This window comes from Manis pentadactyla, chromosome 10 (assembly GCF_030020395.1).
Source record: "Manis pentadactyla isolate mManPen7 chromosome 10, mManPen7.hap1, whole genome shotgun sequence".
Lineage (NCBI taxonomy): Eukaryota > Metazoa > Chordata > Mammalia > Pholidota > Manidae > Manis > Manis pentadactyla.
In genome coordinates, this window is record NC_080028.1 from 126,912,124 (window position 1) to 126,939,692 (window position 27,569).

General features: G+C 44.7%; 1 protein-coding gene across 2 annotated transcripts in view; it reads left to right on the forward strand.

The window, feature by feature from the left end:
* The first annotated feature begins 2,216 nt into the window (after positions 1–2,216).
* The window catches only part of HMOX2 (heme oxygenase 2), a 31,304-nt gene continuing 5,951 nt past the window's right edge, over positions 2,217–27,569 (forward strand). Inside the window, exon 1 of one of the 2 annotated variants that reach the window (XM_036920494.2) lies at positions 2,217–2,364. The gene's annotated coding sequence lies outside the window, so the exon portion shown is untranslated. Of the gene's footprint in view, positions 2,369–27,569 lie in introns of both variants that reach the window. The other variant, XM_057487707.1, reaches the window with a different exon arrangement.

Genomic DNA, 27,569 nt, shown 5'->3' on the forward strand with positions numbered 1-27,569 from the left:
TCACTCCTCTGTGGAGTATAAGAACAAAGAAAAAACTGAAGGAACAAAATAGCAGCAGACTCACAGAACCCAAGAATGGACTAATAGTTACCAAAGGGAAAGGGACTGTGGAGGATGGGTGGAGAGGGAGGGAGAAGGGGGGAAAAGGGCCATTACAATTAGCAGACATAATGTAGGTGGGGGGGGCACGGGGAAGGCAGTACAACAGAGAAGACAAGTAGTGATTCTACAGCATCTTACTACGCTGATGGACAGTGACTGTAATGGGGTATGTGGGGGGGACTTGATAATGGGGGACGTCTAGAAACCATAATGTTGCTCATGTAAGTGTACATTAATACCAAAATAAACAAAAAAGAATGGGGCAAGGGGCAGTGGAGGGCAAGTGGTGGCATAAGCTTGACATGTGGTCTCACGATGTATCTCTGGTGGGAGACATTAAGTCACTGTCCATAGTCAGTCCTCTAGGTAATTCTGTAAGATACACTTAACACAAGGTATTTATTCTGTTTTTCTCCAAGGGTTACCCTCAAGCACTGGGTAAACATCAGTTGGGCTGCTTACCCTGCCTTCGGATAGGTTGTTGGCTGATTACCAAAGAGAATATGATAGGAATCTTACCTCCTCACTCCCTGTTTTTTAAAATGGAATCTTAGCCTTACGATGGAGTTCCTCCTGTTTTTACTATACTGTTTGTATCTTGGCATTTTTCATCATAGGCAGGAAAAGTTAATCTTGATGCTTGGCCCATGTCCCCACCCTACCTCAGTAGTTAAGAACTAAAGAATCTAGGTGGTAAGTATATGGGTGTTCGCTATATAGTTCTTTCAACTTTTCTGTATGTTTAAAAATTTCTATAATAAAATTTTTGGGAAAATATATTCAGTATGATCCCTTTCACTTAACATATTGCTTTATCAGATATTTTTATCTATCCATCAACTATCTTATTTTAAGGTGCATTTCAAATAAATTACAGATATCAGTACCCTTCACCCTGATAAGGAAATGATGTCCTAAAATTAAGTGAGATGATGGACAGAGAACAGGGGAGAGAGACAAGAGGAGTTGATCAGCCAATGGCCATGTAGCTAACCAGACTCCATGGACCTGAATTAAGTAACGTCAACAATTATCTAGAAGGTCCCCAGAACCATTGCATCCCTTTTACTGAGCAGTCCCTGTCATCGAAGAAGCAATTCATGAGCATTCTCAAAGGACTACCTACCTATTTCCGGGCTTTCCCTATTTCCTGTTTGCTTGTCTTCCCTTTTTCCTGTGGGCAATGTAAATTTAAACAACCTTTTTTCCTCGAGGCCTCTTATTAATGTTCCCTGTTTCTTGAATCTGGTGGACAGTTATTTCCGTTAACTGGCTTTGCTGCTGGTAAAGCAGAAACTTCTTCCTGAGTCTGTCCAGTCCTTTTTCTAGCTCCATCTGCAATGGCTCAGAAAACCCTTTTATTTGAGAGCTATCTTTACAGTTTTCGATTTGTCAACTCTTAAAACTTCAGAATACACATTATTTAGTGTGTAAAAAAAAAAGTGTTTTTAGGTTAAATTTACATCATGTGTAATGTGTTTTTGTGTTTTTCTACAACTTCCTTTTCCCCCTTCTATTTAATGTCCTCCCTAAGGCCGCGTCTGCCTCTCCTTTTTAATTGTGGCACAACTTCGTTAAACGGATGTGCTCCTGTCAACCCACTCAATCCTCTTTTGATTTGATGGACATTAGGCTGTTTCAAGATTTGCATGGAAAGGGAGTATTCTGTTATGTTTTGCAATGCCCTTCCTTGTTTATGCCTCCTGGGTTCTTGCAAATGTTGCTCTAGAATAGCTACTGATAAGTGGAATTGTTCCATCGAAAAGAATGCCCATTCTTAATTTTAACAGGTCTTGCTGACTTGTCCTCCGCTCCCCAATAACTTCCGCAATCACTGCGTGTTTCCCACACCTTTGTCTACACCAAACATAAACCGTCATTTAATCTGCAGCCAGTCGGATGGTTAAGTAAATGATGAGGGCCAGTGCGGCTGGAAAAGAAACGGCAAGTGGAGCCCAGCGCAGGGTGTCTGAAGAGATGGTGAGATTGGGTCAAAAAAGCGTGCACCCCTGAGGCGTCCTTATTAACAACCGCACCTCGCCGGCATTTTCTCCCGAGCACCCCAACGTGGGCCGGCCGAGGGTTGCCACGTGCCAGCCGCAGGGGCGTGTCCTCCACAGGCCCCGCCCCCGCTGCGTGCGCACGTCGGCCTCCCCGCGCGGGCTCGCACAGCTGCGGCGGTTGCTGCGCCTGAGGGAGTCGCCGGCAGACCCTGGGACGCAGGGACGCAGGGCTGACGGACGGCGAGTAGATTCGCGGCCGGTAGGTGGGTGTCCCCGGGGCTCTTCGGCGGGCCTGGTCGCCAGGGCCTCGGGAACTGGGCTGTGCCGATGGCTGCCCGCTGCGCCCTGGGCGCCGGGCTGAGGGAGACCCGGCGGGGGCGGCCGGAAGACCCCGCTCCCCGGGCGACGTCGCTGAGGTTGGGGAGGCCCGAGCCGCCCATTCGCGTCGGTCCCGGTTGGGCTCACGCCCTCCCGGCGTCACGAGTGCGCTGGCGAGGGGACCCCGCGGCCGCCGCAAGCGGGCTTGGCGTCCCCGGCGGGGTTGCGGCCTCTGACCGCGCAGCCGGCCCGGCGGACGCGGGCGCCCACCTGCCGCGGCGTCGGAGTCCGTGCGCGGCGTGGGCCGGGACTCTGACCATCTCCTGACTCAGCACCGTCGGAAGGGCTCTTCGAGTCACGGTCGTGACTTCATGGGTGACCCGCGGCCGCCGGAGGGGGCGGGGTCTGTGCCCCGCGGCCGGGGAGTCTGGGCTGCGAGTTGACCTGTCACCTAAGCGCAGCGCTGGGGCGGCGGGTAATTCATTGCCCAGGACCGCCTTGCACGCTCTGCACAAGGTCTGTCTGTGTCCTGCCATTTAAATTGGTTCTGATGAGTCAGTTGTTGTGGCCCGTGGCTGTTTATCCTTGTAGTGTTATATTCGTGGCTCTATGAACCAGATAGAGCAGAGGGAGACTGAAGACATCATGCTCTAGTGCTCTACAGTTCAGGAAGCCCTCTTACTTTCAGCCCCTTCCAAAACCTTGAGAACTGCTAGTTTAACCATAAAATGGGGCTAATAATGAGACTCGGGTTAAGTGACTTGACCCGCATACCACAACCAAGAAGATGGCACAGATTGTCTTGAACCTAGTCGTCTGCCTGCAGATCCAGTGGTCTTTCCTAAAAGGAGTTATAGAGGATGGGAATGGATTATGTCATTTTAAGTATCTTCCTCCGCCTAAACTGCCCCTCCCAAGTAAAAAGAAACAGGAGCTCACTGGTTTTGCGTATTTGAATTTCTGGTATGGAGTTTAACCAGTGTGTTTTGATTAAAATTTTAGCTCCTTCACTGAAAATTACAGTTTTTCTTTTTCAGGGAGGGGGATAAGGAATATACATGAGTAAATCTGTGCTTTATTGCATTAGTTTTTTCCAAGAAACAGCACAAAATATCACAAGCTTACCAGGAGCTCACAATTCATTTGGGCAAATGGGAAAACGTTTTTAGATAAAGTGCCTAAGCCAAAACACTGGTGCAGTTGTGGGAATTCGAGGGGCCTTGGAAACATACAGTCATTGAGTAACCTCATCTAAGTAGGGATGTGAAGAGGAAAAATCTTTGATTCCCCCATAGTCTGACTTGATTTGCCTTTTTCCTTGGACCATTAAAGTGAGATACTCTGAGTCACCAGTCAGGAGTATGAGCTAATCTAGAAATAACAATACCAAGGAGAAGATGAGTTACAGAAAGTAAAGTATTCATTGCGTTTAGCTCATCCTTCATCAGATCTGTTGAAAAGCAAAACTGGACAGACAGCTGGGGCCTTTGGGCTACCTTGATTTTTTTGGTTTCTTTTTAAAAGCTGACTCACTTTGTAAGACTGTTGGGCTCTGCATCAGGATTGCACCAGAAATGGAATATCATTCTATCAGAAGGAAGATATTTTTGAAAATTGGAATTAGATGTTTCAGCATAAAATTTAGATTTCAGCTTATGACTCCTTGGAGAGAAAGATGAAAAACTTGAATATAAATTTCTTTTGTATATTATTGGTCATAGTTAACTAAAAAGTTACAGATATTTAATGCAATCTTTTTTTCTGATACTAGTCAATGAGAATTAAGAGGTCTGGGTTACATTTCTTTTTGCGTTCAATACAGTGAAGCTATCTGCTTTTTAACCTAACTTTATTAGGTCTGTTAGGTTTGTTTGTGCAAAAAAAATGGGATGAAAGCTCTGTCTCGTAATCTGAATAATTTCTCAGGATATTTTGCACTGAAGCAGTGCCATTACTGAATAATTCTTGCCAGCAATGAGAGAAGAAGGAGTCTTTAATTGGAACAGTTAGAGAAAAAAAAAAAGCCCCGCCCCCTTTTTAATACTGTAAGATATTTCACTCTCATGTTCTTTAATGTTTACTATGTAGTTTACTTTTCCACATTGGCTCCATTTATTTACCACAAAATACTGTCTCCCATTGTGTTACACCTTTTAAAGCCAATTAATGCAGGCAGCTGAGTCCCTAAGAAATTTTCTTTTTACTTTCTGATAAATTTGACATACAGTATTGAAATACAGTAACCTATAACTGATGGTCTGGTTTAACAATGTTATGTATATTTAAAAATATGCAGTTACATGTATTTATATATGGACCACTGTCTTCGGTGTCCATTGTCTTTCCACTTAAGAATTAACCGTCGTTATTGAAGGTCACTATAGATAATTTAAGGGTGTATAGCTTATTGTAAAGGGACTCTATTTACAAGCAGCCCATCAGAGGATTTCATCTAAATTGCAGTCATGGCCTACCGAAATGGAGCAGGGAGCTCTTTCTGGATTCTTGTATCAAGCACATCTATGTTCAGACCTTAGAAGGCAATATTCTGAGCCCTTAAGTAGGCATTTCAAAACAATTAAATTTATGAGGCTCTCATCAGTGAGCAGCTTTTAATATTGCTTTGATGTAATTTTAAAAGCTTTTTGGCAAGCATGCATTTCTGTCTGTGGTAATAGTAATCGAAGAGCTGTCTAGTCTGCTTATGGAGCAGGAATTGCATCGGAGCACATGTGTTCTTGCTGTTCAGTGATGTGATTGGTGTCAAGGAGGATTCTTTTTTCAAATATATGCTTGAGTATCTTACTGTATGAAAGCCCACAGATACACTGACTTTTGGTTGTATTTCAAAATGATCGAATTAAGTATAAAATTAAGCTAATCGATTTGTCACCGTTTTTTCACTCAGCCGTTCAACACTAGATGTTGTTTACGTGTATGTATTCCAGATACATACTCATTTATGTTAGAGTGAAAAAGTTTCTTTCTCCCAGAAAAGGAAGTTGTGGTGGTATATTTTTGACCATGAGAAAACAAACCCTTTGAGCAGCAGTTTCTGTATCTGAAAAGTGAGGTTAATACTTGATGAGCCTTAAGGTCTTTGGTGCCTTGAATGCTGCTTGTTGAGCTAAGGCAGGGGTTTCCAGACCTTCCTGTTTTAGTACGTTTGGGACTGGGTCTGGGAATCTGTGTTTTTAGAATTTGCCCTGTAATTCTTGTTTGGGGCCTCTAGTTCTACAGCACACGCTAGACAGAAGAGGGAATAGGCTGGCAAGAGAATAGAGAAGTGAGTCAGCTACATGAGGATAGGACAGCAGAAGATGGAAGAAAGGGGCGATTGTTGCTTGTATGATTGGTGCTGTTAGCTTGTATGCCAGAGGCCCAGCAAGTGGATATTCTCTTCCCTCTGCTTAGGGAAAACAAATTAAATTTTACCACACAAAAAGATTTTTGTTCCTTCCTAGGAGTATAATAGTTTGCGGTAACTTTAAAAGGGTTTTGCACCCTGCCTGTCTTTTTCTAAATATGCAGTTTCCTGCCTTCTGATAAGCTCAGTCTTGAAGTCTCATGTTTCATTGTCTTGTCTCATATTCAGTCTCACAATTACCTGAGAGCTCTGGGAGGGTGCTAGCACGATTAAAACAATCTGTTGGCATGCTTTTAGCTAACCCAGTTGGACTTGGCTTGCCTCATCAGTTGCTCTGATGGTCATTTTTTTATGCTAAATACTGGGGCCCATAGAGCATACAGATGTACTGAGGGAATTGACGGGACAGGATATTTGAATCAGAACTGGCCTGGAAAATCTGGAACATTAAGGTTATTTTAGCACTGCTGTCAATACTGCACAATCAGTATCTTTACTGTGGTATACCTTGTTGTGTTATCTTTTTATTTCTTTCTCTCTCTCTTTCCCTGTCTCTCTACAGAAAGCTACTTAAAGTCCAGAACAAGTCTTAGGCCTCTTTGTAGTCATCCAGCTGATGAGCATTTAAAAAATTTGGTGATGATAGCATGGCATGCCGTGCTCAAGTGTAGCTCCTTCTTTGGATACTGTTCTATCTGGCAAGACCACTTGCTGCCAAGGAACTGTTGTCACTTGGAACTGTTTCCAGGGCATTAGGGAGGAGGGCAGGTGGGAGAGGGAAAAAACTGGTGAGCAAAAGTGAGCATGGGTTGGGAGAGTGGTCTAGGTAGTATTTGAAGGCAGATAAGAAAAGCAGATGTAGTAAAATGGCATGAAACCTTTACCCCCTTGGTTTCCTACAGGAAGGCCAGGGGGGAGTCAGGCCTTCTCTTTGCTTAGAAATATCAGGTATCCTACCAATTAGAAAATGACTTTTTTAAACACTCCATTCCTCTACCACACACTTCAGTTTTTGTTGGAGTCAGCAAAATTTCCAGTTATCTGTGCTCAGTGTTAATGTTTGTCCTGCTTTGTAAGACTTTTTGTGTTTGCAAAGTCATCCTAGTGGACCCAAAAGGACTGGCTGATGTAGGTTATGCTTCTTGCCTTTGCATTTTGGCTTTCCCAGGATGTCTCGCCTGAGGGCTTCAGCGCGGAACAAGTTCTCTGTGGATTCAGTGAGACTGAATAATGACAGCGGAACATTGGGGGTAAAAGGGAGCTCATACCAAGCTTTACTTTATTCTTGTGGCGGTAGTTTGAGTACTAGAATCCCGTCTGCCTCCATCTCTGCCCCTGGTCAGCCTCTGCCCCAGGCTCTGCTCTCTTCTCTCCTGGTCTCTTGCTCTTCTCTAGGATCTCTTCTCTCCTGCTTCCCTTTGTCCTTAGCACTGGGCAGAACTCTTACAGCAATACCTGCGGTAATAACGTATTGCAATGGGTATGCAAGCATGCGCCTGCCTGCATAGTAGACTAGGTACCTCATCTCAGATATCCAGTGGTAACGGGACGATCCTGGCCGTGGAACTTCCATTGTCCCTACACAGGGCTTTCCCAGATATTAAAGAAGTTACCATTCAAGTGCAAGTGCCTAACGATAGAAGGATGAAGAAGCAGAGAGATCTGCTTATTTGCAAGTATATATTGCCTCTGCATTTTGCAGAGTATTGGCACAGAGGAGGCGTGCAAAAAGAACAAACCCAGCATAGTCCTTGTTTGCTCAGATTTGGCAGTCACCTTGGGGAGAGGCAAAATGTAGAAATCACTTTGTAAGGTTTGTGATTGCTGTTCTGATAATGTTTTGGGAGGTCAGGGTTGTGAAGAACTGAGAAATGGAAGAGATGGGAAAAGTTGAACTGAACCCACTGGGGCTAAATAAAAGAATAGGAAGAAAGAGAAAGAAGGAAAGAGGCCAAATAAAGGGGAAATCACTCTTTAATAAGCACTCAGGGATCTGACTGAAAATGTATTACCCACAAAGAGAATGTCTCTCATAAAGAGACTCTTGTAGAACAGAGATTCCTAACCTGGATTCTGGGTCCATGAGTGAACTTTAGGCATCTGTGGTTGCTCTGGAATGGCATAGGTGAAGGGGTATCTCGCTGCGACCCTCCTTACCCAGGACGACTCAGGAGACACGGGCCCACGTAAGAGACTTTATTATCTGAAGGAGAGAGTGGCTGCCCCAGAGGGGGGTGGGGAGAGAGAGCAGGGAGAGCAGGGGAACAGAGAGACAGACAAAAAGAGAGAGGGCAGCCGCGTGGAGCCTTTTATTGTGGCGGATCCGCCCGGCCTGTTGCTTTGGGGGAGGGTCGGGATGTTTGGAGATAAGGCCGGAGAAGCCCAGGTAAGCCCCAGACAAGCCCAGGCATAATTCTCACCGGCTTATGTGCTTGGGACCATGGGGCAAATGGAGGATAAATTACTATATTCTTACAATAGGCAACATTTTTTGTTTTTTATGAGTGTCCTGGAGAGTCTAAAGCGTTCGTCACATCTCAAAGGGATTTGTAACCAGAAAAAGGCCGATAATTCTATTCTAGCAAATACCCTTCCTTCTGTGGGTAAAATTATAACATTTCCAGAATATCTTGCCTGGCTTTGGTACATCTGCATATCAATAGGCGTTCAGTGGTGGAAAGAAGTACGGCTTTCGTGCATTTGCATCTTTCCTCAGGGGTGGAGAAGGTCATCTCCATATCAATGGGTAATTACCTGGGCAACGAAGGGCTTATAGGTACCTGAGAGGTAAGGGGGAGAACCGGTTTTGCTGCTGCTGGAGCAGGAGAGAGAGATGGGCCGGATTGTAGTTTTGTAAGCAATAAATGGATTTTAAACTTTATTTCTCCCTTTGACTTATTGCTGTTTTCAGAGGCATTTTGCCCCAGCATTTCCTTTCCCTGGACTAACACCTTCTTACTCATTTTCAGAAGTGAGTGCCTGAATTTGTATCTTCAGTGGTATTTGGGTAGAAAATTAGATAGAAACCGTAGGATTCCTTTGTAAACGGGCCTTTCATTGAATGCCAGCTGTCATGAGACATGCATAAGTGCTCCCGAGGAGGACGGCATGTTCCTGCGTTAGGTGGTGGTTTGCTCTTGTTCCCAGGAGTGGGGCAGCAAAGCACCCTCAGGAACCTTAGTCAAGAGTGGCTGGTACATAGTTGGAGCTAAGTTGAGGTGTTGGGGATGGGGTGAGTGGAAGACACAGAAACCACACGACGTTTTCAAGAAGCTGCTAGATTATTGGAAACACGTAGTGAAAGGGTACAGGGAGCACTGGCTAGGAGCTGGAAACCCCGGGCAGGTCCAGGAACGGTGGCTAATCCAGGACCAACTTCCTTCTGTTTTTGAACACATAAGCCTAAGAGACTGTCCTAGAGCTGCCAGCACAGCACATGCAGTGGAAACGGAAGCCATCTGTTCAAAGCAAGTGCCCAGCTTCCCTGACCACAGCCAACAACCAGGCCAAGTTCAGAGTTCCTCAGGGTGCTGGAGGAGCTGAGCTCCCGAGTCCCCGGCCCCTGCCACCACTTTACCTGTGGATCTTCCCTCACTCACTGTACCTGCTTGATGGATTGACCTTCTGTGTAGGGAGGGTTTGGTTTGAGGAAAGGGTAGAGTATACTTTCCAGAGCTCAGGAGCACATGATTCTCTGTCTTCCTTGGCCTATAAGCTGTTGAACAGTTGCCCTCCCCATCTTGTCTACCTTCTTTTTTCCTGAAGTTATTCATTCATTATTGCATAATCATGTACTTAGGCAATGTAGATGTTCCTGACCATTTGAGTTTCTTCTCTGTAATGATGGAGACAGGATGCTTAACCAATTCTGGGAGCCTCCTGGGAATTATAGACACTTACTGCATGTATCTTTAATTAATGCAGTTTTGTAGTTGCAAACGGCTGTTTGTCATTGTTGTCACTGTAGTGTTTTGCTTTTTCCCCTTGTGATAACCTAAATGTCTTGATGAATTTCCTCTAAAATGTGCTTAGACACAGGATGTGGGCTTATTACCATCTTGTACAGTTATTGCCTTTAGGTTGACCCCCTAGAGAAGAGGAGGCTGCTGTGAATCCTCCAAAATCACTTGGGGGCATAAAGGGTTTTCGTGAGGCCGGACGTCAGGAAGTACACACAGTGTGTGTGTGTGTGTGCACATGGGGTAGAGGAGTGCCAGCTAGCATTACCTTGCCTGTTAAAATTTTGGCTATCCATTTGTAAGTCCAGGGAAAGGAAATCCCGGGGCAAAATACCTCTAAAAACCAAAATCAGTCAAAGGGAGAAAGAAAGCTTAAAACCCGTTTATTGCTTACAGCCCATCTCTCCTGCTCAAGCAGACACAACACCGGCCCTCCCCCGTCACCTCTCAGGTACAGATAAGCCCTCTGTTGCCCAGGTAATTACCCATTGATATGGAGATGAACTCTCCACCCCTGAGGAAAGATGCAAATGCACTAAAGCCATACTTCTTTCCACTTCTGAACGCCTGTTGATACGCAGATGTACCAAAGCCAGGTGAGATATTCTGGAAATGTTACAATTTTACCCACACCATTTCTTTAAAAAAAAAAAAGGGGTAAGGCAGTGTTTTCTGCTTTCAAGGACCTTAAAACAAAATCTGAAAGGTGTGTTCTCAGTAGCTGTATCTATGGAGTGTGAGGAAACCAGTTTTAAAAACAACGCAATGCAACATTTCTTTTTCAAATATTTGAGCACAAAGCATCACATCTTGCTCCCCCACAAGGCCAATCTCTCTCACTCCCCATCAGTAGAAATGTCTTCTGTAAAAGTGCTGCTCAAAAATGCTTACTCACTAGCCAGCCATTTTCTATATTTCTGGAATTCAGTTTTAACTGTCTTTGTCATTTGCTCTTTGAATACCTCACATCTGGAAACCTCTCATTCACTCAGCAAACCGTGATTAGGTGGGTGCACTATGTTGGTCAGTAGAAGACAGAGACAAATGAGCTACAATTTGGAAAACATGTAAACAAAACAAATACTGTAATAGAATACAGGCGCTATAATCATAAAAGGCTGGCTTAGGTAGCTCTTAATGTAATGCCAGGTCTCCAAGGTCATCAAGTTCATTGTTTTCTAGACCTTATTTTTAGAAGCAACACCACCCCATTTTCAGAGGAAATGTAGCAAAAGATGAAGGGAGCTGCTCTGGCTGAAATGGGTGGGGGAAGCCCACAACCTTTCCTTCTCAGCCTTCTGTTAAATGCCATTCTCCTTGCAGCTCACCGAGAATTGCCTCTTTTTTAATAAATGAGGATGGTGGAGTTCCAGGGAGGTCATGTAACATAACTAGGTAGTGCAGACCTGCTAGTAAAAACCTCGTTTTCCTGATTCATAGCCTACTTGTCTGCCAGACTGATAAACCGTAATCAGATTTCTGCCAGTTTTTTGTTCTTCATTCACAAATAAATCAGTAGACACATTTCTGTCAGGGGCCTCACCTGTACCTGACTTGTGACCGAGCTTGCTTTAAAGGTTTTGCCTCTGTGCCATTCAAATACAGAAAACAGTCCTATTCCTAGGGAGGTACTGTGACACTTATCATTGTCATCTGGGGACAGTGCCAAGTTGTTAAGGGCAGTCCCGCCTGGGGAGGTCTCTCCTACCAGCTGTGAAACCTCAGCCCCAATGGGGGAGTTCTCTTGACTCTGTTCGCGGAAGAATCCAAGAACAGGTCGGAGGAGTGTAGGTAAGGAAGGAATTCATTAAAGCGAGAGTAGTAGCGAATGGCAGAGTTGCATAGTGCCATGAAAAGTGGCTCCTTTATTTGTGCAGCCATCCGGTCAGAGAGCAAGGGAGAACAGAAGGAGGAAAGGGAGGCTCATTGAACTCCTGCTCAGTGTAGGGCACATTCCTTGCCAACTCCTACAGCCTGGCGGGTTTAGGGTCACCTGGCATCCACTGTCTGCTTGAATCAGCATGGCATGGGATCTAAGCCCTTACTACCCCAGGATTCGGGGGAGCTGCAGAGCACTGGATGGTATGAGATTATGTTCTGAGAACTTCCCAACGCAAAGAAAGGAGATTTTTCAGGCAGGCTGCTAAAGAAAATGGCTGAACGGCTGCAGTCCCGTGCTGTTCACATAGATGACGGGAACTTGCAAGCCCCAAATCAGAGATCTCAGTAGCCATTCCCTACTTGTCTGAAGTAAAACAGGGAAAGAGAAGACTAGTGCTTAAGACTAAAAAGTTGAGTGAAGTAGCAAAGTAACAAAGACACTTACACCAGGATAGGGGTCTCTTATTAACTCCCAAGAGGCTTGGAAGAACTCAGAGACAAAACACAATAAGCTAAGCAGTAAGGTTTTATTTAAAGCAAAGTACACACTCGAAGAAAGGGGAGAGTGGGCACCCTCAGAAGAGAGGTGTACTTAAAGGTTTAGGATGTGGGTTTTTCAAAGGATTTTAAGAATGGGGTAAGGGGCCAGGGGAGTGTAGGGCTGACGTGTGGTTTCATGATGCCTGTCTCTGGTAAGAGACATTGTCACTATCCGTAGTCAGTCCTCCATGTGTTCTGTAAGATAAACTTAACACATGGAATGTATTGGTCCTGTTCTTCTCCAAGATAGTGGTTACCCTCAAGCAGCGGGAACATATTTAGGACTGCCTGCCCTGCCTTAAGACGGGGTAGGTTGTGGGCTAATCACCATGAAATATGTTAGGAATCTTACCTCCTCACCCATATTATCAGCTCCCCCTCCACCCCATTGCAGTCACTGTCCGTCAGCATAGCAAGAAGCCACAGCATCACTACTTGTCTTCTCTGTGCTATACTGCCTTCCCTGTGACCCGCCTGCATTATGTGTGCTAATCATAATGCCCCTTAATCCCCTTCTCCCTCCCTCCCTACACACCCTCCCCAGCCCCTTCCCTTAGGTAATCACTAGTCTCTTCTTGGAGTCTGAGTCTGCTGTTTTGTTCCTTCCTAACTCCTTGGTTTTTAAAATGGAATCTTAGCCTTAAAATGGAGTCCCTCCTGTTCTTACTATACTATTTATATATCAGCGTTTTTCATCATTAACAGGAAAAAATAATCACGGTGCTTGTTCCCTGTGCCTGCTCTACCTCAAAGTTGTCCCACCTACCAAGCCTCTTCTCTTTTCTTGTTGAAGTTCAGTTCCTCAGACATCTCTGAAAGGATATTTGAGAAAGGTGTGACGAATGGTGTGAAGCATACTGCCACATGAATGTCATCTTGTCTCTCTGCACACTGACAAGCGGGGGAAGAGTGTATTAGACTTGTGTCCTTGTCTGAACTACCTTAGCATTGCCTCTGAAGTTTGAGCAGGGCTTCTTTTCTTAGCCTGGTCTTTGGGCTGAGTGGCTGTGGCCTTGGTGATGTGTGCGAGTACTTGGCGTGTGCTCTGCTCTGCCTACTGGGTGCTGGTATTACAGCCCATCCCCGAGGTGGGGCAGCCAGACCCAGCTCCACACGTGCCAAATGCCCCTGGGGGCAAAATGGCCCCAGCTGAGACTGCAGGGCTGAGGATTGTTATAAGATATAAATGAAAATCATATTTATCACATTATCAAGTCAGTTTTCCAATTAGCTAAACCTTCATTTATGGTGACGAGCTGCCCCAGAAACAATAATGTGCGCAGCCCCCACCCTGAACCCCGGTAGCATGCAGGGGCCTTCACCCAGCTCACATTTAGTCTCCCTGGAAGAGTTTGAACTGTGGTGAGCCTCGTCTTTTAGGTGCTTTGCAAAATTTATTTTGCTAGGATTTCTTAAGTTTTTTTTCTTTCTTTCTTGGTATCTAGTGCTATCGGAATGAAAACAGTTTCTTTATAGTGAGCCTTCAACTCAAAGTCTGTGACTGCAGTAAAGACTTGATGTTGCTTTGTAATGCTTTCCATAGCGGCAGAGGTATGTCCACTTCTTGTCTAAAAAGTATATGGGAACACTTGTCAACTTTAAGCCTTAAGTGACACTTTCTTTAGCTTATTAATTAGTATCATATGACATCACAGTTTTATAAGTAATTTATCTCATTCTCATACCTACATTGCAGAGTTATTACTACTGTCCTTGCAGGTACAGAAACTGAGACTCCAAGAAGTGAACTAGCTGCTTCAAGGCCACCCAGCTGGCATGCGGCCAAACCAGGCTTTGCTGTCACTTGTGCCTGACTGGCGCCTATGCCGTAACTGCATCCCTGCGCTGCCTCTCAGCCTGTGTATGGCCAGTGGGTTGTCTTCAGCTGGGCTCAGTTCAGGCAACACCCGTTGGGTGCCTACCATAGGTCCACTCTAAGGATCGCCACACAGTTGAGCCAAGTCCGCGAGCACTGTGCTGTGCAGAAAGGACTTCTGCGCGTATGTCTTCTGTTGAACCCATCTAGAAACTTGTAGATGGGGAGGGGTTCAGTCTTTGTGTCATAGTGATGCCGGGTTCTTGTTTGCAGAGTCAAAGAATGAACTTAGCAAACACTCAAGGTAGGAGAGCCAGGGAGAGGCTTTTATTTATAGATAAAATGAGAGGACAGACCTCCTGGCTTATGCCAGGAGGGGACAAGAGAGCCCGGGGTGGTGAGTTGTCCAGGGGATTTATAGGCAGTTTAGGATTTGGAGAAATGTGATAAAGGGACTTGTTAAAATTGGTCTTAGAATGTTCATCCTTGATGAGACATTAAGTCCCTTTTAGTATGCTAAAGTGAATCTTATACATGATTATAAATGATTAGCATAATAAAAACATGGGCTCTGCTGAGATACTTTCTTTTATCTGGGGAGTATTAATTGATGTCACTGAAGAATGACTTTAGGGCTTAAAGTTTAACACGGAGTTTTGGTAGGGGGTTTCTTAGCATGTTACACTGCTCTGACTGTAATTATCTTGCCTTGCTTTTTCCTGGAGGCCCTCGCCCTACTCTGACTATACCCAGGGTCCCTGTCTCAATAGGATGTACAATTGACCCTTAAACAACATGGATTTGAACAGCAGTGGTCCACTGATATGCAGATTTTTTTCAGTAAACATTGGAAGAATTTTTTGGAGATTTGTGACAGTTTGAAAAAACATTTTCTTTTCTGCGGCTTATGTTACTGTAAGAATACAAAATACAATGCACATAACATACAAAATATGTATTAATCAACTTTTTATGTTATTGATAAAGCTTCTGGTCAACAGTGCACTTACTAGTAGTTAAAGTTTTGACGAGTCAAAAGTTACAGGTGGATTTTCAACTGTTTGGGGGTCTCTGCACCCCAACCCCAGCATTGTTCAAGGGTCACCTGTATACTGAAATACAAATACTTAATATTTGTGTGTAAATTAATTATCACATCAATATGGATGGACATAGAGAGTATTAAGCTAAATGAAATATGTCAGAGAGACAAATGCATGATTCATTTATATGTGAAATCTTAAAAAACGAATAAACCAAACCAAATAGAAACAAACTTATAAATACCGAGAACAAACTGGTGGTTGCCAGATGGTGTGTGTGTGGGGTTGTTAGGAAAGAGTATAAAACCTAAATGTGATTTATTCCCACTAGATGTTTAAACATTTTAACAGTGAGGTATTAACAAAGGGCCACGTGGTGGAAGCTGCTCGGGCTGAGGGTGGGGGTGGGGGAATAGATAAGGGCCTGGCAATACCTGTTGGGAGTTTTTTTAAACCTACCAATAATATTAAGACAAATGTAAAGGAAAGATATAACCGGCTTAGGCGACATCCGGGAAAGAATGTGAACCCTGTAGTACTCAGCCAATGAGGAACCAGGGGAGGGACTCGTGTACTAGGAGATAAAATATTGGCGTCAAACTCCCCAGGTGTGCCTGCCCACCAGACACCCGATCTTTGCAAGATTGGCATTAAAGCCTCGCTCCGCTGTTCTTTTTGTCTCTGTGTCCACTTATTGAATATGGACCAGTGAGTGTGTTTCTCACAGGGTGAAATAGGTGAAGGGGCATTAAAACGTACAAATTCCACTTGTATTATAAGTCATGGTGAGACAGAGACCGTGGATGTAGTCAGAGTAGGGTGAGGGCCTCTGGGAAAAGCAGGGCGGAATATTTACAGTCAGAGCAATGTAACAATGGGCAAAGAAGTCCTTATTGAAACTCTGTGCTAAGCATTATGCAAAGTCAAGGTCACACTAATTCTGTAGGGTAAAGATATAGCCATCTTCAGTGAGATCAGTTAAAGGTCAAAAAGCCAGGAGTAACTTGGCCTGGAATGTTTGAGTGATCTGCAAGGGTATCAGCATAACCTGTGACTCCGCTGTCAGCCCTGGCAATCAGACTACGACCCAGCCCTCCTTGAGGAGAGGGCAGGTGGTACAAGTCCACACCCCTAAGCCTTTTTTTTTTATCTCAAAAAATCCTCAGCTGCCTATAAAACCCCCTAGACATCGCACCACTACGGACTCTCTTGTCCCCTCCTGGCGTGAGCCAGGAGCTCTGTCATTTCACTTTACTTCTAATTAAAAGCCTGTTCCTTGCTCTCCTACCGTGAGTGTTTCTGAAGCTCATTCTTCGGTTTTGGCTTCGTGAACAAGAACCCCGGCATCAGTGGGGATGAAAGTACAACATAGGGAGTATAGTCAATAATACTGTAAAAACTATGGTGACAGGTGGTAACGACTTACCGTGATGGTCATTCCATATGTATATAAATATCAAACCATTATGTTGTACACCTAAAACGAATACAATATTATATGTCAATTATACTTCAATTTTTAAACAATTAATAAACATGGGCATTTATTATACAGACACTTGAGTTACTGGCAGTGACTGTTGCATGAGGAGGTTGTGTCCTGGAAATTTCATACTGGTGAGGAGAGGAAAGCAAATGGCCATGGAAATTTCCCGAATAGACCGGGGAGAGTAATGTATGATGAGCACTTCTTCCCCTCTATCCTAGGTTTCATGAAAGAGCTGGAATATCTAGAAAGAGAATTTATTGGTGTTTTAATTAAGTAATTAAGAATTGAAGGGCAGAGACACTGTAGTGAAACAGTAAAAGTTTTATTTAAAGTTACTTAGAGATAAAGTACAGGCCATGTCAGAGGAGCGTCCTGAAAGGTTGGGGGTTCCCCCTTATAAGGATTTTTCAGGCATGTGACAAAGAGCTAGGGGTGTGGACTTCTTAAGGTGGTCTCAAGTATCTTTGATGAGACATTAAGTTTTTTATTAGTTCTCTAGGTAATTTTGCAAAATTAGCTTAACACAAGAAATGTACTGCTTTGGTCCCCTCCCAGGATAGCAGCTTCCTGGTTTGGAAGCATATCAAACAAGACTGCTCTTCCTCCAAGGTGGACAGAGTTACTTGTTTGTTATTTGCTAAAGAGTATGTTAAGAATCTTGCTTCTTAATTTCTTGTTTTTTTTTTCAAAACGCAATTTTGGCTTTAAGATGGAATCTCCCTGTTTTTATTATGCTGTTTATAGGTGGGCCTTTTAGCAGGCTAGAGTAAATCTTACACAATGATCGAATTAACACAATGAAGACTGGGCTGTGCTCAGATACTTCTCTTTATCTGGGGAATATTCAAACCTTCAAGGCCAAGTTGCTCTTGACCTTTTGAGCTTTAACTGATTAACTCTAACTCTGAGTCTTTTCTGGCTTTCTAGTTTTAACTGGTTAACTGAGTCCTTTCTAGGGGACTTTACTGACCTTGTTCTCTTTCCATCCCGCACATATCTATTTTCCTGCCTAACAGAACAGAACAGAGGGCTGTTGTTACAACTGACTGCTGGTGATTTTGTTGGGGTGGGGGTGTTGTGTATTTTCCTCGGTTCTTGTCCCTGCGACAAAGAATTGAAGGGCAGACACACAGTAGTGAAGCAGAGTAAAAGTTTTATTTAAAGTTACTTAGAGAAAAAGTGCAGGCGACCTCAGAAAAAGTGGAGCGCCCTGAAAGGTTGGGAAAAGTTAGTTATGTACTTAGGAAGTGCGGGCGGCCCCAGAGAGAGGAGCGTGGAGAGGTTGGGGGTTCCCCTTTTAAGGATTTTTCAGGAATGACAAAGGGTTGGGGTGCAGACTTATTAAGTGGTCTCTGAATATTTAAAATTAACTTAACACAAGAAATTTATTGCTTTGGTCCCCTCCCAGGACGGCAGCTTCCTGGTTTGGGAGCATATCAGTTAAGACTGTCTGCCCAGCCTCCTAAGGTGTACTGAGTTATTGTCTGTTTGCTAAAGAGTAAGTTAAGAATCTTACTTCTTAACTTCCTGGGTATTAAAATGCAATCTTATATTTAAGATAGAATCCTTCCTGCCTTTAATTTGTTGTTTATGGCTGGGCCTGCATGCTAAATTAGTTGTCCAGGTTACAAATTACTTGATTAGGGCTGAAGGAGAAGAAACAGCATATAGGTTTAAAAAATCTGGGCCTGCATGATTATCACAGTAAAGACATGGGCTATGCTGAGTACCTTCCTTTATCTGGGGAATATCCAAACATTCCAGGCCAAGGTACTCCTGGCTTTTTGAGCTTTACCTGATTAACTCATTAAACTCTGAGTCTTTTCTTGCTTTCTAGTTTTAACTGGTTAACTCTTGATTCCTTTCTAGTGGGCTTTACTGACCTTGTTCTTTCCCCACCCTGCTCATATCTGTTTTCCTGTCTAACAATTTCACATGGCCTACAGTGTATTTTCTCTACACTCCAGCCCCTGGCCATTCCTGTGGGGGACACTGTCAATCACATGCAGATAAGGCCAGATACACTGAGGGAAGGTAACAGTAGGAGCTGTTGTCACCTCGTTCGCAAATACAGGGCCAGAGAGTGGGTAGCTGCAGGCTGACTGCTCTGCGCCCCACCACTGCTCCCCCGCTGAGAGTGGCCCGCTGGTAGTACCAGGAAAGCTGAGCCTTTTACTCTGAGAAAGCCCTGTAGCTGCTGCTGGCCCCTTGCTACCTTAGACACAAGCCTGTGTGGGATGGGGCCTGCCTGTTGGAGTTACTAGGTCTTGATCTGGGCTTGTCTCCTTGCCCGCACTCCCCCCCCTACCCCCAGCATCCTCACCTCTAGAATCTAGGCGGCTGTTATGAAAAGGCCTGGGAGTAATACCCAGCTTTGAAGGCCTGTGGAAACACGTTAAGATTTATTTCCAGTTCAGAGTGAGATAGAGATATAGGAGCCACCTCTTTAGACTGACCAATGCCTTGGCCTATGGACTTACTAATCTTAAAAGAAGTTTATGTTGACATACTTCCTATCCATCTCACTGCTGTTTCCAAGGCAGAATATGTTTTCAGTAGGCAGAAAGATAGGTTTAAATCTATTTTAAAACTCAACACATGGAGGACACACTTTTAAATTCTTGAAACATGATCTTCTATTTCTTTAGTGTTACTATGGGAATGGGTGCTGTAGAGATATGCAACCCTAACTGTGACCTCCACTTGGTGTCGGGTGCCCCAGAGCTTCTGTCCTCATTGTCCTCCAAGGCCTGGCAGGTCCAGTTGCTTCCCTCCCAGCCCTGAGTGGTGGGGGGTGCCATCCACCCTTTTGGGACCAGCCGTCTCCAGCCTTGGCCTGCTCTGATCGTCAACAAAAGCAGTCTTCTCACGTTGCCATGTGATCTGAGTGAGCCAAGGTGAGTGCTTTGTGGGCCAGCATAACAGCCTCTGCATCTTCTCAAGGAGCCCGAGCATTTACTTCTCAGAAATCAGGATTGAGCTCGTGTTTCATACTAAAGGAACAAATGGCACTCAGTGGTTTAGAAAACCCTCAACTGCATGCATTAATGCCACGTAGAACTGCTTCGGTTTCCATAGTGCTAGTTGTGTGTGGTGACATCAGACCAATCTCTTGGGCTTGTTAGCTGGGGACACAGGAGAAATCACCTTGCGTTCAGCTGGGCTTAGGTTCAGTCTCTACACGGAGTATCCTTGGCAATGTTACTTAACTCCCCCTGGTGGTGTTTCTTCCTGAGCATTGGGGACTCTGCTTAAAGGTGACTTGGCCTAATGTGCCCAGGTCTGTCTGACTCTAGCAGCTCTCTTCCTCTGCCTCTCCGTCTCCTGGGTGAACCTGAGGGGCTCTGCCCCTGTGGGGGTGCTGCTGAGGCTCTGTCAAGTGTTTGCAGAGGAAAGCACCCGGAAGCCCATGGCGCTGAAAGGTTTTCAGAGTGAGATTCTGCAGAAGCTTCTTTTTTTTTTTTTTTTTTTTTTGGTTTAACCTTTTTTTTAAATTAAGATATCATTGATATACACTTTTACAAAGGTTTCACATGAAAAACATTGTGGCTACTACATTCACACATATTGTCAAGTCCCCCCCATACCCCATTGAAGTCACTGTCAGTGTAGTAAGAAGCCACGGTCACTACTTGTCTTCTCTGTGCTCCACTGTCTTCCTTGTGATCCCCCCCACACCACATGTACTAATCATAATACCCCTCAATCCCCTTCTCCCTCCCCACCCACCCTCCCACACCCCTCCCCTTTGGTAACAGCTAGTCCCTTCTTGGAGTCTGTGAGTCTGCTGCTGTTTTGTTCCTTCAGTTTTGCTTCGTTGTTATACTCCACAAATGAGGGAAACTGTTTGGTACTTGTCTTCTCCGCCTGGCTCATTTCACTGAGCATAATACCCTCGAGCTCCATCCATATTGTTGCAAATGGTAGGATTTGTTTTCTTCTTATGGCTGAATAATAATTCATGTGTATATGTACCACATCTTCTTCATCCATTCATCTACTGATGGACACTTAGGATGCTTCCATATCTTGGCTATTATAAATAGTGTTGCAGTAAACATAGGGGTGCATATGTCTTTTTGAATCTGAGAAATTATATTCTTTGGCTAAATTCCTAGGAGTGGAATTCCTGGGTCAAATGGCGTTTCTATTTTTAGTTTTTTGAGGAACCTCCATACTGCTTTCCAGTGGTTGAACTAATTTACGTTCCCACCAGCAGTGTAGGAGCCTTTCTCCACATCCTCACCAGCATTTGGTTCCTAGTCTTTTCAATGCTGGCCATCCTAACTGGTGTGAGGTGATATTTCATTGTGGTTTTAATTTGCATTTCCCTGATGATTAGCAATGTGGGCATCTTTTCATGTCTGCAGAAGCATCTTAATCACCCACTCTCTCCATCTACCCCCAAGTGCTGTCATAGTCATTGTGGGAGAAGCTAAAGCCATAGGTGAGAGCTGTGGCACCTGAGTGAAAGGAAATGTGACTGACTATTTAATCTGTAGTACATGTTCTTTCAGGATTGTTCCAGAGTTGGGATTATTTTTGCTTAATGGTACCTAGGGGTGACCTACAGTCTCATCAGCATTTCCTTTGTTACAGCCAGCCCTGCGATATTGCGACTTGTTTATTATAAAATCCCAGCCTAACCATTTTAGAATTCAGTCAGGACTTTAGCCCCCACCCACCAGGTGCTTCTCATGAGACTAAAGAATCTTTGTCTTCTCAGTCCTGAGACCCAGTCATTTCATATGAGGCGGGCTGGCACTCAGGGACATAGTGGGACTTAAATTTATTTCATTCGTAATAGGAACTGCTCTTTACCAGGGTTCATATTCAGCATCAGCAACAATAGGCTCCTGGCGCCTTCTCTGAACTCTTTATAGTGCTTCAGGTTTTGTCCCTGGTGTCTGCTTTGAATGCTCATTCTTTTATATTTGGCCATGCTAGAGATGAGCATACCCCCCCTCCCCAGAGAAGTCTTGGGCTTGTGAGCAATGTCAGTTCAAGGTCCTGAGAGGCCAGTGCCCTTAGACTCATGAGCAGCTGTTTTGCTTTCTGGCTGCTTTTGCCCATATGTGCAAGTGTGTGTTTGGTAAATCTGACACAAGAACTTTGTGTCCCTGGGGTCCCCATTTTTCCAGAATTCCTCGTCTGCACTTGGTTTATCAGGAGGTTAATAGCTATCTGCTCAATGAACTGTGGGATTGAATTCACCCAGGGATGAAAATGAAAGGGGTGCAGCTTGTGTATAACGTTGTCTGAGGAATGGCAGCATAGAGTTCAGAGGAGACCTCAGGCTAGTCATGCAGTAAACTCAGAAGCTGCTGACCTAGATGATGTTTCCTCAGGGCTTTGGGAGGCCCATTTTATCATGTTCCTTGTTGGGTTACAGCTGATTGATGCCTGTCCACTGCTCGTAACATCTGGCTCAGCCAGCATTGAGCAGTATTTGCAATATAGATTAGCTTCAGTGGGCAACACATCTCACCTTAAAGAGAAGAGATATTCCCATTTCCTGACACTGCCAAGAATGAGGTCTGAGTGAGAGGTCCTCAGGTGTGACCTGCTCAGAATTATCTATAGACTCAACTGAACTTCACATCCTTCCTTCATATTTCATAATCACTCAGCTCCTTACTTTGCAAACAATGTCCTCAGTAAGAGATCAATACTGGAGTGTTTCATGAAACACTGATACACACATTAACTCATTTAGTGATCACAGCGCACTGAGAATGTAGAGAAAGAGGGTTACCTGTTTATGGATGAGGAAATTCATCCTTCAGCTGAAGGCTGAAGGGTTATGATTCACCTTCAGCTATGGTGCTACTAAGTATTGGGACTCCAGGTCTCAAACCCTAATCTAGCCACAAAGACCATGTCCTTTGTATGGGGCTCAGCTGCCTTTCTGTTCTTGAAGGTGAGCTGGGTTTATAGAAATAAACAGTAAGTGGAAGCCCAGAAGTACACCCAGTAAAGGTCCACTGAGCTTCATCCCCACTCCCCAACATTCCAACCTCTCTGAGGTCAGAGGAGAGCCGGGTAGGGCCAGTTATGTGGCTATTATCCTAAGGCAGAAAGCACTTTGTACCTCCTCTGCATTTGCGTTTGTTTGCTGGATGGGATGCAAAACTGGCCCTTGGTGCAGGGTTTATCGGATAAATGTGGTATTTTGAACTGTGCTGAGGAGAGCAAGTTCACCTGCCTCCATGCTGCATCCAGGATCAGAGCTTCCCGGAATCAAGAGTTTCCTGGTGTCCTAACAAGGTCTGAAAAGCTCACCTGAGTGTCTGCTAAGGCAGACCAGCCAGTCACCAGCTCTGGGTTCATCATTGTCAGTTCCTGTTGCAACATTTATGAAGTGTTTCGTGGTCATTATCTTACTTGATGCTCCCAGCAGTCCTATGGTGTAGAATGCTAGTCAGTATTCATTCCATCTTACAGGTGAGAAATGGAGAGAGCCAGAGATTTGGAGGCTCTGAAGAGGTGTGTCTTCTTGTCCCTTGTTTCCTCCCTTCAGCTCCTGCTCCCTCCACTATAGCCCTAGCATTCTTTGTTCCCCAGATCATATATAGGGTTAAAAGTAGGATGTTAGAATTTATTCTCTTTGTGTAGACAGATATGCAGAAAAGAACTTAATTGATGTATGAACAACCTACTTGTTTGTATCTGGGGAGGCCTCATGGGAGTATGTGGCACCATTAAGATTGATGCAGCCTGATGGCGGCCCTGCTGAACAGAGGCAGGCATTCTCACTTCGGGTAAGACGCTTTTAGGGGACGTAGAGGAGGGACAGGTCCTGTATTCCAGGGAGACAGTCTGGGATTCTTGTATTCCGTGTTTATCATAAAAAAAAAATTTATGGGGCACATATCAAACATTATTTCTGTGAGAGGTAATGCATCATTTTTGAACCATCAATGACCATTGGACAAAAGGAGCCAGAGCCCAATGGAGTGCCTACCCTCACAGCCCGCAGGTGAGGAGCAGCCTCACCAGGCAAGGGGGGAGTGGGTGTGCGGGAGTCAGAGGGGGCGGTGCCGGCGCCCAGCTCGGTGTGGCAGGAACAGCTGAGGGCAGGGACTGCAGTGGAGACTCCAGGCCCGCTGGAGCCTAGGGAGGGGAGCAGTGGGCTCCAGGGGGCAACAGAGAAGACACACAGGGGGGTAAATGGCGGAGCCAAACCAGCTGGGGCTCTCCAGTGTGAGAATGACCTTGGCCAGCTCAGAGGCATGGGAAATGTAAACACGTCATGAGTTAGAAAATCCAGACCATAAGAAAGAGAGAAGGGGAAGAAGGCAGGAAGAAAAGAAACAGAAAGCCAGATTCCAGATTTCATACCAGTTAATTTAGATACATAGTACCCAATTAAAATGTTTATTATTTATTTGGTATTTTAGAATTGAACCAATATTTTCTATCCCCTGCCCCCACCCCCATCACCCCATTTAGCTAGTAGCTTTCTCAGTAGGCATTCCATTTAATCTATAATAATTACAACTCAGGTTGGAGTATCTCCAGGGTGCTGAGCTCTAAGTGATTTAAAAACATGGTATTGAAGTCTCAGAAGCTCAGTCCAAGGGAGTCTTGATCTGTATTGTAGGAAGCTCCTGGTTCAGCTGGGTAGCCAGGAAGGCAGCACTTACGGAAGCTGAAGAATAGTCGTCTCTTATTAGTGGGATGACGGTTCTGTGCAGAAGTGAGCTCTGAGCCAGGGACTCTGATGCCAGCCTCAAACCCTCAGTGGGGAGGGCGCTGTGGCAGACCCAGTGAGGAGCCAGAGCAGCCACTTATCTTCTCCTGGCCCTTTTCTCCTTGGCTCTGGTGGGTTAACAACACCAGCTCATGTCCTGGCATCCGATGAGGTAGCTGGTAGCTGTTCACTGTTAATTCCAGAGTCAGGTGGTGGGAGAACTGTTCCAATTCCAGAGAGCTGATGGCCCTGCCATGCTTTCTCCCACCTTCCTCTCTAGGCCTGGCTGAGCTCAGCAGTCTCCTTTCTCCTTCAATTGTGGTTTTCCCAGGCAAAGAAAAAGAATGAAATGGAAGAAAGAACATTGTTATTGGTGAAGTCTTCACTGTGCCTTTTTGGTTCACCAAATGGGGAATGAGGGATAATATAGTCATTGTCTGGCAGCATAACTGACCTGAGGTTTGCTGGACACGTGTCCCCATGGATGAAGATTTAACATCTTTGAACATGTCTGTTCTTTCCGAAACCCTAGTTGCAATTTACCAGAAAGGGAGGCTTTGAAATGAATGTTCTGGAGCTGCTGGGCAGGTTCACAGGAACCTCTTCTGCTCCTCTCTCCCTGTCAATTCTCTTGAAAAGGGGAGAGGAAGGCAAGGGAGAGAGTGACAGCGTGACAGAGAAGAGGAATTGGCCAAAAAGTTCAGCAAGTAACAAGTGTTTATAGCTTTCCAGGCTTGCTTCCTGTCATCATCAGTATACTAACATACCTTTGCATATCGTTGTAGCCAGCAATTTGGGTCTTTTTTTTTTTTTTTTGAGGGTACTACTTTTGTTATTTTAGCTTTCTTTTTGGCATAATTATCCTTTCAATTTAATCTTATATATATACTTTGTTGTTATCATTAATCTACAATTACATGAAGAACATTATGTTTACTAGGTTCCCCCCTTCACCAAGCTCCCCCCCACAAACCCCATTACAGTCACTGTCCATCAGCGCAGTAAGATGTTGTAGAATCACTACTTGTCTTTTCTGTGTTGCACAGCCCTCCCCTTTCCCCCACCCCCCATATTACACATGCTAATCATATACTCCCTTTCTTCTTCCCTGCCCTGGGTCTTTTTTTAAACACCTAAGTTTATGTAGACCTTTCCATGGGTGGATGCAGCCCATCAGCGTGTGGCAGCCATGTTGGGACTCCATTGTTTGCTCTCATTTGCACCTTCCCTACCTTGTATTGTTCGTCTGTGTGACTTTTTTCTAATGTTGTAGTATGGTTACTTATCATTAATAGGTTACTGTTAATACTTCTTAAAGTGTGTTTCCCAGAGTGGAATCTTTTGGGATCTTTCTTTTCTTGTTTCTGTTGGAGAGTAGGGCAGCCCTTGTTGATACTGAGAGGTTCAAGTCTAGAAAGATTGCCATTTATAATTTGGCTCCTGGTTTTCTAGGGATTCCAGTGGTTCTTGCAAAGAAAAGTGTACAGGTCAGCCAGACTAAGTTTGGACATACATCCTTTCAGAGAGTGAATGAATTCTGTTTCTGACATTGCAAGGTGGCTTCTGAATGCTGCACTACATGGCCAGTCCCTTGAGGAACAGTGACCATGCCACAGGGATAGAACAGGCCACCTCCTCTGGCACCCAGCCTTTGTGGGTCGAATGTACTGAGTCTTCTGAGGAACATTCCCCCCTCCCTCCACAGACAGTACTTTTAGGCTTCATTGAGGACGGCATTCTTGCTGTCGGGGTAGCATAAGCCAGTGTCTATCTTCCCTTCAAAGCAAAATTGTTCAATTATGTTTGAGTTTAGGTAACTGACACAGGTTACTTCTTGATGTCCACAGGTGCCATATTGTTGGCAGTATGCATTAGACCATTGCCTGTCTTCCTGCCTTCTTTCCTTGGGATGTTTTATTCAACAAGTGTGTGTTGAGAATCCATTATTTTCTGGGCCCAGGAGCTGTCACAGTAAAACTTGACAGCTGTGGTCCTACCACTGGGGTTGGAGTTGGGACTCCTGCTGACTGGGAGGAGGGAATTAGGGGTTCTCAGGCAGGATGGAGGTTGAAGAGGGTGGGTGAGGGATGTGCCTGAGCGGGGATTGGCACAAATGAAGTGTTGCTGACAAAAAGAAAATGCCAAGGTGGGCACCTGTGAAAGCTGGCTTTCTCGTCCCTGTTTTGTATTTTAAGAAAGAAGCAAAAGGCCTTGTTGCTTGGGCAAGACTACACCCTCCCAGAGCATGCATTTATTATCAAATAAAACAGTTAATGATCAGACTTAAACACATACACAGTCACTATTGTACAGCACACACAATAGTTAGGTGCTTGGAAGTTTACCTGTTACCATAATTGGTAGCCCTGGCTGTGGGATTATGCTTGTTTCTGTCTTTGCCTGCTTTTAGTCACCCATGAGCAGCATGGGGGCTGCAGCATTCAAGTGCCTGGGGTGTGTCCTCAGAATGGCCATGTGTACATGCCACCTGTCTAGAGGCTCTGGCACCTCTTACTGCACCCTTCCCTCTTCTGGGTGGCCCAGAGCTCTCATCCTAGTACCCTCTCCTCTCTGCAGGTGGAGTGATGAGCTGCTTGGGACAAACCTTGGCTCTCAGGGCCCCCGGAAGCGTGGAGCTCAGATGTTCTTTCTTAAAAGTCTATAAAACATGGTCGGTGTGGACAGGCAGGCATGGGGCTTGAGCTGCAGCTGGCAGGGTCTGCCTCGGTCCCTTGGCAAAAAGGCACATAGCTGGGCAGCCTTATGCCATCTCTGTGGTCTGTTCCATTTTTGCTTGTTCACCTTGTTCCTTGAGCTAGAGGCCCTTTGTCTTCCCTACCCCCGGTCCTGTCTATTCATTGAGGGTCCTGGCTAAGCCTCCCTTTTCCAGGAAGCCTCCCTGAATACACTTCTCTCCATATGATGACCTCCTACCTTTGCATTCTGGACTTAGTGCGCCATACAATTCATCAGCATTTTTGGAGAGGAAAGTATATCTGATTTGGAGTCCAGAGAAGGTCCCATTTTCCATATATTCTATTTCTTTTTTTTTTTTTTTTTCAGTTTTGTTATGGTATAATTGACAGAAATTGTCATATATTCAAAGCATACAACATGATGATTTGATATACACATACATTGTGAAAGGACTCCCACAATCAAGTTAAATAATATCCATCACCTCATGGAGTTACCCTTATTTATTTATTTTGGTGAGAATGTTTAAGATTACTCTCAGCAAATTTCAATTATGCAGTACAGTGTTATCAAGTATAGTCACCATACTGTTCATTAGATTCTCAGACCTTATTCATTTTATGGCTGAAATGAAATGAAATGAAAATTTGTCTCCTTTTTC